Consider the following 13,818-nt stretch of genomic DNA (forward strand, 5'->3'; position numbering starts at 1 on the left):
ACCTTTGACCTCAAATGAAGGTCATTCGTTTGAACAAACTTGATAGCCCTTCATCCCAGCATGCCACTGGCCCAGTATCATGACCCTAGGTCATTTGGTTATTGAGAAAAATATTTTAAACATTTGACCCCTGTGACCTTGCAAATGGGTCAAGATCATCCACTTGAAGAATCTTGGTAGCCCTTCATCCAAGCATGCTACTGACTTAATAACATGACCCTGGGAATGTAAATTGTTTACAACGCACGACAAACGGTAATTGCAATAGGGCACTTGAGATTTTGTCTCGGATGTCATTCCAGGTCATCAGATTCATGTCATTGTCATCATTTGATATAATATCATCACATGCTATAATGAAAAATTAATTTCTAATTATCTGCTGTTCTAATCATGAACAATTATCCAGAGATTTACGTAATGTACCACAGACTATTGTCATATCATGATCTTTTCATATGAATTTTCTATCAATTTCAATTCAACATTTTTATGGGTTCAAGTTTATAGAGATCAATATCAAGTGTTTAGTTTTAAATATTTCACCTTCACCAAAGAGTGTCACAAAACACCAGAGAGCCTGTATCGCTCACCTGGATCTTTATGACCAACAGTACTATATCTGCATATGTTCCAGACTAGATGCTTAAAGCAATATGACAAATTACTCCATATGGGTTCTGTCCCTTAGTAGTCAGTCCCCTCATCTGTGCAGTGTTGAATTGAGATTTTCTTATGATGTTTCCAGTTAAATATAGTTGATAGCTTTCTTTCAAATCAAGGAAAGAAGGTCAAACAATATAGCAGAAAATCTCTAAGCTATAGCTGGACAGATGACCCAGGACAGCAGAAGCTTACTTGCCCTTTAGATCATTGTTTACAAACACAGATACAACATATTTGAGACTTGCACAAGTCAACAATAATATAGCAAAAATTATATATAAAGACAGGAAAAATTAAGGCACATGTAATTATAAACCATAATCCTAACTGAAAACCAATAATAAAATGTTTCATGCATATCATAAGTGATGTCATCATGGTCAGTTAAGCCCCGGTTACTGGATAAATTTCTTATTTATTTATGCTGTAATTATGAATGAAGCTCTTGCAATTCTCTTTCCGATCATGTTTTCGGTATTTCAATGCTGTGAATAGAGCATAAGTAATTGGCTAACATGTAGTTTTTCACATTACTTAGCTCAAGCATCTCAGACCTCCAGGGGCTTGGCCTAATCTATTTTTGGGAACAGTGTGACATCACGTTGAAAGGTCTTTATAATTTATTCCAAACTATGCCAAGAAAACTCCCAGCCAAATTTGTCCCACTGATTATGTCAGGAAGGTTCTACATATTTGTATGTAAGCTTTTTAATAAAAAAATGTCATTTAAAAGTTCAACATATTTGACCCCTGGTGAGACCTTGAAGATTGGTCAAGGTCATTTCTTTTAGCAAACTTTGTAGGACACCATAAGAGGAACATAGTAGCATAATACAATGATTCTAGGCCTTCCTGTATTTGGGGAGAAGTTGTTTAAAGGTTTTGAGACATTTAACCTCTGTGACCTTTAATATTGGTCAAGGTTTTTTCTTTTCACAACTTTGTTAAGCTTCATCAAAGGAACCTTCCAGCCAAATATAATGATTCAAGCCCTTCTGGTATTGTGAAAGAAGTCTTTTAAAGGTTTTAACACATTTGACCTCTGTGACCTTGAATGTGGGTCAAGGCCATTTCCTTTTGCAAACTTTGTTGGGCTTCATCAAAGGAACCTTCCAGCCAAATATGATAACTCTATGCCTTTCTTTATTTCAAAAGAAGTTGTTTAAATGAAAAGTTGATGGACGGACGACGGATGTCGCCCTGTGGCATAAGCTCACTTGGCCCTTTGGGATCATACATATATACACTACTGTTTACATAGTAGACATGGTCTGTTTAAGTAACATTATAATCATCATATATACCACATTATCTGTCACCTCAATAACTTTCTTACCCATACCTGATGAGTACATTGCATTGTCTATTGATAGCTATCCGGATATATTTGCATATTGCTTGATTTTCCTCTTGTTATTTTGATGAATGCTGTAGCAGTTTTTAGTCAAAAATGTCATTGCAAAAATCCACTTATGTCTTAACATATATCAAAATGTGCCAAAGTGTACTTTTCTGTATTTTATTTTTAAAAAGTTTGCATGATACATGAAAATATCAAGATATGACACAAATACCAACATTCACAGATATGACTCATCATCACAATCATCATCATCATCATCATCATCATCATCATCATCATCATCATCAAAAACCATAATAATTATGGCATCATCATGCAATCATCAACATCAGCATCATTATATGTACATCATCATTTTGAGTTTTTTCTTGTTAAACCAATTTTCATGATGTAATACTTACCATAATTTTTGTATGCATATATGCACCCATCTTTGTATCCAAAAACACAAGATTCAACAATCCCGCCCTCCCTACAATCCCATGAGTCATCACAGCAGAGACATAAGAGATAAATCCCTTCCTCGAAAAGCCTTTAAGGAGCCCAACTGAGGGACAGCCAGACAAAGAAGGAATGGGGAGGATAAGGTGGGACTCAATAAAGTTATGGTAAGTATCACATCATCTAAATTGGTTTTACAAAAAAAAAAGAGAAAGAACTCTCAATTTTATTTCAGTTATAATTACCATAAATTTAGTTTGCATATTCATTTTACCATGCAGCCCATTATGGCACAGCTAAAAACTAGTAGGGAGGGAAAAGGAGTGCCAGATGTGTTTGAATAAAAACCTCCCTGTGTAGGAGTAGGTGTCTAAAGTGCTGCCTAACAGAAAGACATAGCACAGGGCTACTGAGGGGGCACAGCCACTTCAAACCTTCAGAGTGAGAAGCTAAGGACTTCAGATTAAAATCTGTGAAGGTATTCCTGCCCCGCCAAAATGCTTTAGACATGACCTCTTGAAAAGAGGGCCCATTAAGGAGGGCTCAGGACACAGCAAGGGCCCTAACCTCATAAGCCGGCGCTTTCACTCTTGCCCGAGCCTAATCATCAGAATGCTCATAAGCATATTTGATGACCTGGCATCGCAGCCCCCCACTACCTCCCCCCACCCTGTTCTTTTTGAGAAAAAACCTAAGTGCCCCACAAGAACAAAGCAACCTAACCCCGAGGGAACTGATTCTTCACCAAGAAGGAAGGATCAGTCAGGAGATTTACTGCAGCGTAACCATCATAGCCAAGAAGGAAAGGAAGCAACAACAAAGCATGGACTTCCCTCCTCCTATGTCCAGAGGCCAGAGTCAGGTAATCTGGCACCAGGTCCAGATTCCACTAAGGGGCTAGCTGAGGAACTCAGGGTCTATCCAGAACAAAGCCTCTGGTTACAACCCACCTATCTCCTTCCTGCCATAAAATGCAAGAGCACTGGCAATAGTGGTACGATAACCAGCTATACAGCCAGGGGCCAGAATGTGGTCCCTAAACAAGGAAAGCATGAAGCCCACAATCAACTGTAGAGTTGTCCCAAGCCACACAAATCACTTTAGACTGTAGAACCTTTGAAAAAGACTGCAAAGCCAAAAGAACAGACCTCATCTTGAGCACATTGATGTGCTCTGAGAGCTGTTCCCCAAACAACTCCCCCAAGTGCCACCAACAAACAAAATCCCTGACCAACTGGTTAAGAGGAACCCAGGCCTCCCAATCCCTGAAAGAAGGAATCCAGTTGGCCAGGGCATTGAGATACCCTTGAAAACTGGGGAATCAATGCACCTGAACAAGCAACCATGCAATGAAGGTCATAGCAAGAGCCCTGGCCTTCTCAGTCTTCTCCATTGGTTGGGGGGGCTAAACCCCGAGCTGTGTTGAAATGATTTCCCAGGAAAATGAAGTCCTGAGATGGGTAAATCTCTTACTTCTTTTTGGACCAGACGGGTATCGTTCACTAAAGATTCCCTCACAAATAGGCAAATGGGGATCAAACAATGTGCCAAGTCCCTGTGGGTACTGTTATCACATGCCCATCAGTGTATGGAAATTAAAAGTATTGCTATTGTCTTGGATATACATATCACATGAAACAGTTTCGTGTAATTAATTACCTCCAATCCCTGAGGAAATGGGCATGGTCCATTGGGCTGGCAGTGACCCCAGAATTGGCCACAAACCAAGCCCCTTTGGGGAAATCCCCTGGGCACCACTGCACAGGGAACTCAAGGCTGAACTGAAAAGGACCAGAACTAGGAACCTGAGAGGGTGAGAAAGACGGCCATACATTGACGCTAGGATTAGCGAACTGAGAGTCGCTTATCCCAGTGGAAACAGACAATCCTGACAGGAAAATCTGTAACCCCAGGCATTGAACTCAAAATGACTGGTGTGGCATCAAGGCAGCCCCCACCAACAGCACAACCTGGTGTGCCTGGATCACTGAAAGAATCCCTACCCAAAGGCAGACCTGAAGGAAAACAGGAACTCCCGGCTAATTCGACTCTGGACTGTGCCGGGCCACAGTTGGGCTGTCTCCCACCCCCTCTCGCCAGGAGTAAAGTTAAGTGGAAATAGACAGAGGATGGGAGATAATTATTACTCTTACGTCTACATTTTGAATATATACATAAGTGTATACATATCAGGGAAAAACATCATGCACTGCTCGTGTGTTATAATCACACAGCTTACCATTATATGCACAGTATATATTAATCCATCCAGCAAAGAACTACACTAATCCGGTATACATGCACTTGAAACACAATCACATATATGAGACAAAACACACATAGTTTGATGATGAATAAACTGGCTTCAGCAATAGTCAGGAAATGATAAAATAGAAATGTTTGTAAATGGTGTTACAGCCGGAGTCACGGACCACCTTTACAAACATATACACACTGCACCACAAAAAAGGTCACTTCCTCTGATAACTGAATTTTGAGTCATTTTCAAAGTATTGTTTCATATGTTTTGTGTCGTAGAATAGTCTTCTCTTCTTAACGTTCTTCAATATAACAAAAAGTTTACCATTTATGCTGTTGGAATTTTGAACACAATCCAACCGGAGAGCTTCCTTCATTCCCTGTTGATTGGATTTTGTGAGATATCCAAACACAGTAAATCCAAAGTTCTAGAGATTATGTCTTGCCCTGATTACCTCCTGCTTTTTCCTGCCATGAGTGAATTTCATTACAACCTTTCTTTTCCTGCTGTTGTCAAACTTCCCTAGTCTGTGGGCAATGTCAGTATCCTCCTCTGTAAGTGCCACTTTGTGACGGTTGTTGGAGAATTCCACAACGTTCTTTACACAGTCCTCTACTGATATTGTCCAATGGGTCCGACAGTTTGTATGTATGGAGTCCTTATGTCCATGCTGCTCTAAATGATTATAACGAATCTGCAGTCTTCAATGAATAGCTTGGAATCAGATTGCCACTGTTCAAGGACACAGTTTTCCCTTTAAATAGCCTCATTCTCTGTCTCCATTTCTGTCTTCATTTAAGTGATTTACCAGCTCCTCATTTTCCCATTGTATCTCGAACTCGAGCTCCTCATTCAACTTTGTCACAATGCTTTCCATGTATTCTTTGGTTATGTTATCATCCAGTTCCTGAGAAAGTTCATCAAGTCTATGGAGGCAGATGCAGAGACAGACCTTGTCTTGCTAGGACCCATTGTGATATGTATACAACTTGTAGAGAACGTATACAGGTCCAGTACTGAAATGCATAGAACACACGCAATATATCCAGGTGAGTAGTATCAGTCCAATGTGAATGAGATATGCAGCAAAAACAACATTTTCCTTGAAAAAATTTGATAGATGGTAGTCAGAGCCTTTTCACAGGTGTTTGTGACCTTGACCTTTGACAAAGTGTATTTCACAAATGTATATAAACACTTTAAATTTTGTAGTCATTTTCCTTCAATAACCAAAACTGAATCCTCCATGTAATGCCACCAACTTGAGTAAAATAAAGCCACAAGCTCACACATGGGTAACCATTCCGTTAAGCCACAGAGTCTGAACATTGGTAACCTTTCCTAAAAAATCTGGCAAGGACTTTGGCTTTCTCCCTTACATGGTACACAAAAATACATAGAATCTTCTGACTTCTGAAAAAAAAAACCTGTATTCCTCATCACTTTTCCATAAGCATTTATTTGCACATATTACACTCAGGCTTTTTTCTTCTGGATCCTTGAAAACGATCGCGCATTTTTTGCATGTTCACGCTTCATCTATCTCTTCATCACTAGCCCATGGTGTGTTCAGTGGTGAAGCTGTTGGTGATTGATATCTTGACTGAGATCGAGAGATTTAACCTTTCTGGTCACTGAGGTTGTACTTTCACTTTTGACAAACGTGCTTCCATCGGCCTGCTTCCTGTTGCTAGCCATTGTCGGTTGATCTCCGCTTTTAAACAAAATTGGAGAAATTGCTTACAAGATTCTGTTATATTCTGTTTTCAATACCACTTCTGATAACTTGTATGCTTGTTTAGTGCAGGAAAACTACCAAAACGGTTTGTTTGCCTTCTCCGCTATCAAATTTCGAACCTAACCGGTCAACCGGAAGTGACAGCTTTGCTAGTGTGCAGACAAAAAGCGTCTAATCAACCGTGACTAAAAACTGTGCAGTCTATAGTTACGTCATCATTGTTTGCGTATAGCAACATACTGCGAAGAAGTTGTTCAAGCGCGCAAATATGTCAGGTAAGAAACTACTTTACTTTTGGGACAACATGTGTGCTAGCATGTCGTTTTCAATTAGAAAAAGAATTGTTTGATCTTATGTGAGATGTGTCCCATGATTTCTGAATAATGTTGTCAAACATATCAAAATAAGATTAAAATAGCACAGTAGACTTCTTACTAGCCTAGTTACTTTATTACCGACTGGTTGATGGTGAAGGAATGATCATCGATATTGGTAAGAAGTTAGATATTAAAACTAATTTAGAAAAAAAAAACTCTTAAATACAGGTCCAAAATTAGAATCCTGGGCTTTTTGGGTATTGTAAAGAAGTCATCCTGACGGATGTTAAAGCAGCAGTGCTTATGGAAAATTCCAAATCTTTACGTATTGTGAAAATCTCCGTAAATGAAGACAAGAACAGATTTGATTTTAAATGTTTAATATTAGATAAATGGCAACAGAGATGTACATGGTTGTAAACAAGTGAATGAGTTAACAGAAATTTATTAAATGGACATGGAAATTGAAAACGTTGGTTTTTTTTTTTTTTCATTTTCTACATTGAGCAGACAGTGACATAGGAAGCATGCATGTACGAAACATGTCCCTAATCAAAACCTGGCTTCAGTGTGATCCTGAAATGGAGGACCAAGCACTACGCAACAAACATGCAGAACGTGTCAATGTCTGGAGGCTTCTTATTGCCAACAATAGAAATGGTAATTTCTTTTATTTCATACTAAAGGAGTACCTTAAGCCATATTGTATTGTGCTTTAGATATGTTTCATATTGACATTTCAAAGATTTAATACTTTAATCAAATTATTGCAATCTGGAAGTTTACAATATCAATTAGAACTTGTTCAGATCATTACTTCTGACATTTCAAAGATATTTTGAGGAAATTTAAAGCACAACTTCATCACCAACATGTGGTGTACAATTCTCTGAAATTAGATCACTCTGATTTTAACGTCAAGATCTGAAGTAAATTTTTGTCAGTGTTAACTTTACAGCCATCAAAAGCTCTGGATCTGATGGCTTTACAACAGCATTTTAAAATGATTCTGGGGGTGACTAGGACATTTTATTGTCAGATCTATTAACTACGGTTATCTTACAGGACAATTATCTATAACATAAAGACAAGGCCCAATTACATGTTAACCAAAGTCTGACAAACCCAGTATTAGAAATGTGAGACCTTTATCCTTACTGAATGTTGTTTACACATTAAAAAAAACTGTTCTTGATAAATCAATAAATGATGATGAAACTGGCTTTCTTTCCAGACAATATATAAGAATTAATACTATGCTAATATATAATATTATGAATTATTCATGGGAGCATGATATACCTAGCATGTTGCTTATGATAGATTTTGAAGAAGCATTTGAATGGTTTCTTGGTTTATTGAGAGAAAGTTCTTATTTTCTTTGGTTTTGCTAGTAGTATTTATTATTAATTGGTTTGAAACATTACACAAAAAGTGTTCAATAAGAGGTACATTGAGGAGACTTAAAACACAACTTCATCACCAACAGGTGGTGTACATTTCTCTGAAATTAAATCAATTTGACTCACCTTAAGATCAGGGGTAAAATATTTCAGAGCATTATCATTTAAACTATCAACTTAGAACTTACAGATGTGATTGACACTTAAATTACTTACAGATGAGGTGCACTGTACAATATAGGTACACAGAAATTATGTCACTTTGACCTTCATGCTAAGGTCATACTGACTTTTAACTCTGGTTCATGTGAATTAAATTTCTAAAGTTATCAGGTATTTTGAATTTACAAAATTTACTAAATTATTTGGCTAGTGCACTTCATCATTTTTATTTTGACATTTTGATTTTTTTATCACTTGGATTTTATTGCTGCCTTCATTAAAAATTTAGACCTAGCAAGCCCTAGGACAAAACAGCTGTATTATGCAGTTGAATTCATTGTTTGGCTCTACTGTGTCTTATTTGAACTTGTATGAAAGATGCTGTTTACATGTGCATCTTTTGTACAAGCTTTATTAGAGTTAAATGAATATTAACTTTAATACAAAAGTCAAGCTGATTATATTTTAACCAGTAAATACTTGATTATGAACGGGAAATGTGAGTTGCAAACAGGAGGAGACCAAATTTTTTTTCACCAAAGTTCGACTTATAGCACCAGATTGGGTGAATTGTTTCACTGATAACACATTTTCATTTAATTTTTTCAGAAATCTACCTTCCAGGTGTATTTAGATACAAGTCTACAAAATCTCTGTGGGATACCCTCTGCCCAGTAAGTGTTCAATACGTTTGTGTGTAGATTGCTGAACATAGTCTTCTCTTTTTAACAGAAATGCCTGTAAACTAGTTGGTATATTTAATTATACTTTGACTTCTTTTAAATCTCGCCTTAAGTCAATATGCTTTAGATGATCATTATGTTACATGTCTTTCTCTTTATCTTACTAATGCTATACCCATCTTACAAACTATGTATATGTATGTATCTGTGACTTTTTAATATATTTAGATACAAGTTATCAAAATCTCTGTAATTGGGACACCCTCTGCCCAGTAATTGATTTTTATTACATTTGTGTATATTAATTGAAATCAGTAACTCTTCTGTCTATTTACATTCTGAAAATACAGAAATGCTGGTAAAAGGTACAGCTACCATTTATTGATTATAAATAGTCTGTTGTATACTGTTTAAGGCGTCTGTTGTCTCTGAACTTTCTGGAGAATGAAATATTTCTTTCAATTAGTATAGTTTATAACATTTATGTCAAGCAGGACCTAATGCACCCTATATCAAAAACATTGTGATTTTTCTGATATCACAGATGAAGAAAACAAGGCCAGAGGACACATTTGAAATCATTGATCTGAATGATATCATCCCTGAGATTTCCATTGACCTTTGTGAAGATGTGGGCGAGGTCACACCAGGGATTGCTTGTGAAAATGTGGGTGAGGTCACACCAGGGAAGCCATTGGAAGGCAACAAGAAGAAACAGAAGAAAGGAAAACTTCTCTGTTGCTTTGGAAAGTAAAAAGCTACAGGCAATGGCTGTAAATAGTGAAACAGACCCACAATACTGAATTTTATCTAATAACTTTTTAATCAGTTTTGTTAACCAAGTATAAATTAATTAAGGAGATGCTTTTGTAGTTTACAAGTTTCCAATCTCTTTCCATGTTTAATTGTAAAAGTGTATAAGATGATAATACCTCTTATGGTCAGATTCAGTTTAATCCATCCACAATATTTTAATAAAAAAAATTATTTCATTGATAGTAGAATTTCTAAGATGTCATTTAACTTTTAAAATTCTAAATAAACAACATACAACCAAAAGAAAAACAAAGAAAATTAATCAGATGTCCTTGTATGTATTTCAAAATTTTGAAATGAATATAACACAATTAAAAGAAGAAATAACAGTATACTTACAATTAATAGAATTTGTTTATCCTTCAAAATTAAATTTCCATATTTGAAGTACAGTGAAGAATCTAAGCTAGCTACTGGCTGTAGTTAAAGAAGATCGGGTAAATTCTTCTAAACAGATGTTTGTTAATGTAAAGTTAAGATAAAGTTTCATAAAGAGAAATAATAACTCCATAAATCTGAAGTTTTTATATCTGTAACATCAGAAATTTTTTTTTGTATTTTTCATTTCAGAATTACTGTACGTATATAAATTTTCTGAATTTGGTATCCGTCTATAATAAGATCTTGGAGAAGATATACTTTTCAAATTGCTCATACAATGTACTTGTTTACCGTCTGTTGTATACAGGCCATGTATCAGAATACCAGAAACGAGTATGTGTTTCTGGTTACCATGGCCACGATCAAGGTTACCCTAAGTGCCTCAGGGTGCTGAGATCATCATATGCATTCAGATGGGCTTGTACTGTTTGCAATTTGAAGTTATTTATTTTTCAAATTTTACTATCTTTTCATTTTCATCAATATACTTTTAATTGTGTTAATAAAAAAAATCCTACCGTGTATAAAAAGTTTTCAAAAAATAATATGGTATATTTTCTTTTTTAATTTTATCAATGTCTTAAAGCATTTTTCAGCTATTATATTTTTCATTAATTTTTAAATTCATTTTTTTTTTATATTTGTAAAAATGTAAGTATGTACTACAAAGTTAGTCTGATGGTGCCTAAAAATTTTGAAATCCTGTACAAAGCCAATCTTTTCCAAATCATTCCAACTTTTATACTTATCTTTTACTTTATTCCTCCATCTACTGGTTTCATCAAATTGTTTAGAGTCTTTCATGATTTTAATTCATTCTACAGCTGAAAAATGGACACCTTAGAAATTCTTTATATCTTGTAAATCTTTAAAAAGATATTTGATATAAAAATATTGTTATCAAAAATTTCCATCCAGATTTTTTATGAACATTGAGGGTATCATCTGTATATTGTTAGAAATATTTTGATAAAAAAGTGTATATCCTATTATTTTTCCAATTTTGTAACAACAACTTTTTTATAAAGAATATCTACATTATTCATGAATATTTAATGATATTTACTGCTTAGTATAAATAATTGTTCAGAAATTGTTTGTTTGGCAAATATGTTTACATACATCTGTTTATATTGTACATGTACAAAGTTTTATAGGCTTCATCCATACAATCAGATTTTATTGTTCACACCATACAAAATAATGTGATACAGTTTATATACATGTTCTAGATTATATTTTATATTTTCTAAGCACACATTTTAATTTATGAGCAATCTCCTTATAATAAATTTCTATTATCTCATTCACTTGTTTACAACCATGTACATCTCTGTTGTCTTTGATGTAATATTAAACATTTAAATTCAAATCTGTTCTTGTCTTCGTTTGCTGGGAGCATGTTTATATAAAGCAGCAGATATTTTATCAATAGGTAAAATAATGGTACTGGATTTATATTTACTACTGTATGCACATGTGTTTTCTCTGTATACTCTTGTTTCGATCCTAAGTAAGATTCTCTTATGCCATATCATGTATGACAACAAGATAGCCAAAGAGTAACCAAGATATTTTGAGGAGTTCATACAATTTATACCTTAAAGAACTGTGCTTATTTTGCATAAATCTGCAACATTGTTTATGCATCATTTTAGCCCAACATTGCCAAATAGTGGGCTGTTCAAATAGACTTTAGTTGTGGTCTGTCATCTATCCATTACTTGTCCGTACATAATCCATGTTATCATTGTTTCTCTAGAGTTAAACAAATTACTGGAGGTACATTTCTCAAATTTCTCCTGTAGATTTGAGCCTAGTTGATCAGTGAAGGATATTTTTCAAACTTATGTAGGTTCCCCTTTGCCTTAAGTGTGCCCATGTAGTTTCGAGACAGATCAGTGAAATAATGGCCATCAGGCAGCCACCTTGGATTTTACAATTGAAGTTTGATATCATTATACGTTGAGAATTACATAACAGATATATCTCAGACTTAATTTAATAGTGAATTTAATCCCTTTCTCTAGTTGTGCTCATTCAATGTTGAGTCCGATTGAAAAAAACAAAATGGTTGCCATGTGACAGTCTTCGCTTTGACAGTTTAAGTTTGTTTTGCTTATTTCTTGAGAAGAGTACTTAATGGATCCGTTTCAACTTTCATATAAAGGTTCTTTTTGGTCCCTAGTTGTGCCTTTTCTTTGGGTTTGAAAAGTAAAATGGCTTACAGGTTGCCATCTTGGATTCGACAGTAAAGGAGGGAAAATACGTTATGGTTTTAAAGATCAAACAGTAGTGGACACCAAGATTCTAGAGGGACTTCTTAATTGAACTGTCTCAAGCACTCAATTTTTTGTAATCCAGTCTATTAACTGGTTACTTTAGTTACTTTGGTTAAACCATATGGAAAGTAAAACCTAAATTTCAACAAATTCTTATTTGGCAAAATTTTTGACAGTCGCCCTTTTAGTTCTTGCCTTCTTCACATTGTTTGACTTTGTCTTTTGACCTGAAAATTGATCTTGCCATACAAAGTTAGTGTAATTATGTAAGAGTCATTTCCTTCCTAAGAATCATGTGCCATGGAGTTAAAAAAAGAGATAATTCAGTTCTATATATCAAAAGATTTCTGGGGCAAATGACACAAAATAGCAGTGAAATAAGTATCTGAAAAGAAAGAAAACAAATAGTTAAACTTTTACAAATATTCTCATAAAGAAAAAGTATCTCGATGCAGTAAGACCATCAAGTTGAAACGACCAACAGCAAAATTGATTTTAAAGAAACATTTGATCACACTTGATGATTTTGTTTTTGTAACTTCTTTAATGAGGGTCCATTTGCTTGAATCCCAATTCACAGAAACTTAGTTATGTCAGTTGTCTGTCAGGCATGCAATGGCACCCTGGATTATAATAATAAGTGATGATTTGTCGGTCATCTGTCATGTATACATCTATACCCTGGAGTAGAATGACATAAATATATTAGAGATAGTTTTGAAATATACATTTATGCCTATATTAGTTTTAGTCTGTCAGTCTGTTTGTTTGTTAGGTTTCTGTCCAAAAATTTGAGATTTTTCCTTCAGATTTGAACTAAATATGGTATGTTGTTTTCTATTGATAAAGATCTTCAGTGAGTCAAATTGGTCGAAATCTGTCAACATTTTCCACAATTAGTGGATTTTAAAATCCTCAAAATAGACCATTTCTTCATGTCCATCAAATAATGTCTTTCTATCAATCTTTAACCAAATTCTTTATATTGCTCTATGTTACTGATATTTCCAATGTGTTCAGTATTGGTCAAAGTCCATTTACATTTGTCAGAGCTATGTGACTTAAATAATAAAAACAATAATAAGACATGGGGTAAAACAACAAGTCCCCTGCATTGTTTAGGCTATAGTTGTATTTGGCTTTCTTTAATTTGTGGAGTACGTCCCATAGTCTCCTTACCAAACTTTAGTTTTACAGAGAGAGGACAATGTGCCTTATGGAAAGGTCTGGTAAAGGTTGGAATTCCTACAAAACCAAATAAATATTTCCAGGATTTTCTCAAAAGAAACCAAATAATCCAGTCCTG

This window comes from Ylistrum balloti, unplaced genomic scaffold (assembly GCF_031769215.1).
Source record: "Ylistrum balloti isolate Yb309-2 unplaced genomic scaffold, AGI_CSIRO_Ybal_v1 Utg369750, whole genome shotgun sequence".
In the NCBI taxonomy this organism is placed as follows: Eukaryota; Metazoa; Mollusca; class Bivalvia; order Pectinida; family Pectinidae; genus Ylistrum; species Ylistrum balloti.